The following is a 1,749-nucleotide window of genomic DNA, read 5'->3' on the forward strand; positions in this document are numbered from 1 at the left end:
CATAGATCCCTCACAATACTGATATCATTTTAATATCAATGTCATGAAATTGTCATGAAAATGGTATCGCTTGACGTCAAAATGACATTACTTTAATATCATTTGACGTCATTTTTATTTTTATATGACTTTGTGTTCTACCTGCTCTACTGAAAAATCCAGCTGAGAAAATCCAGCTCAATTGAAAACTCAATTACAGAATAATTACTCTGTCAAAATATTGCAAAAGAGAAGGAAAGAATATTTTTTCTCTTTCGCGAACACGTTGTATGTTAAAGTTTGATTACTTATATAACATTGTATCAATATTAATCGCATTGTGATTATTATTACATCCTTTGAAACATTTATTGACAAATATGTCATTATATTATATTATATTTTTGAACGCTATAAAAGTATATTGTAAATGCGATCCACCAAGATATTGTCACAGCGCAGTAGTATTACTAGTTCCCGACGATCGTTGAGGTTTAAGTATTGAAGAGCATAGTCATCTAAAGATGGGTGCCGTCTGACACGGGATCGAATCCATGTGAATCTCAGGAATAAATGAAACGACACAAAATATGAAATGCCAATTTTTTTTTGTTATTTAGACAAAATAATACTTCATTTTTCACTGAGTGAAATTATGCAATATTACTGAGATATTGTAATATTACTGTGTAATATTATTAGAACGTCCACTGGAAGTTCAAGAGAGGTCCAATGGAGGTCCAAGATGCGGACATTTGGATGTTGAGTGGAGGCTTTATGGATTTTCTTTGGACGTCTATTAAAGGTTCTGAATCTTCATAATGGAAGTCTAATGGACATCCAATGGAAGTTTTATTCTGTGTGGGTAGGAATACAAAAAAATTACTGGCATACTATTAAAGAACTACAATTTACTACTTTTTCAATAGCATATCAATAGTTTTTTCGTATTCTTGCAGTTTTTTTTCCATAAGGCAAGGAACATAAAGTTTTTTACCACGGAAAAAATTTGCTACATATAACTAAACATAATTTGCTGCGTTAGCCACTTTTTTGCTATAGAAGCAGGTTTTCTTGTTATCATAGCAAGAAAATAGGTTCCTGCAGAAGAAAATGCAGCTGGCACAGCGAATTACGTTTAATTGTCCACATGTAGCAGCAAACTATTTACATATATCCATATGCAGCAAATTCTTTTTTTCCATGCATATTGCAGATATTTATTTTGGAACACAGAATTTGCCATATAATTATGATTGAACTTCACCTGCTTATAACGCTCTCGTTTAATCGATAAAATCCTAAGAGTTTAAATTGCAGACTCATAATGAATTGCAGAATAAGGATAAATAAATAAATATAATAAACATAATAAAATATGTAAAGTGAGGACATTTATATTGTAACGAATGCGAATTAATGTTTCTGCTTCAATGTATAATTATTGCGCTGACGCGCACGCGCATATGCAGCACCAAATTATTATTTCTACTATCTTGTTATAAACTTCATTTCAACCGGGTTGCTTGCCAGTTATACAAGTAACCAGTTACTAGATAACATCAGATGTAGAAGATTCCACATTGTTCCACAGTGTTACTTATTTCGCGAAAATAAATATTGATATATTAGGTTGTCTGAAAACTTAAGATCAATTTTTTTTTAATGTAAAGACGACATTCCTACGTGTAGTATATTCTTTTATTTTCCTTATGTATACAGAGTGTCTGACGCAAGCTATATAAAACTATATGTGAAAGTAAAGCAACC

This window comes from Odontomachus brunneus, unplaced genomic scaffold (genome assembly GCF_010583005.1).
Source record: "Odontomachus brunneus isolate Ranch 3 - 2012 unplaced genomic scaffold, Obru_v1 Obru_scaffold_062, whole genome shotgun sequence".
In the NCBI taxonomy this organism is placed as follows: Eukaryota; Metazoa; Arthropoda; class Insecta; order Hymenoptera; family Formicidae; genus Odontomachus; species Odontomachus brunneus.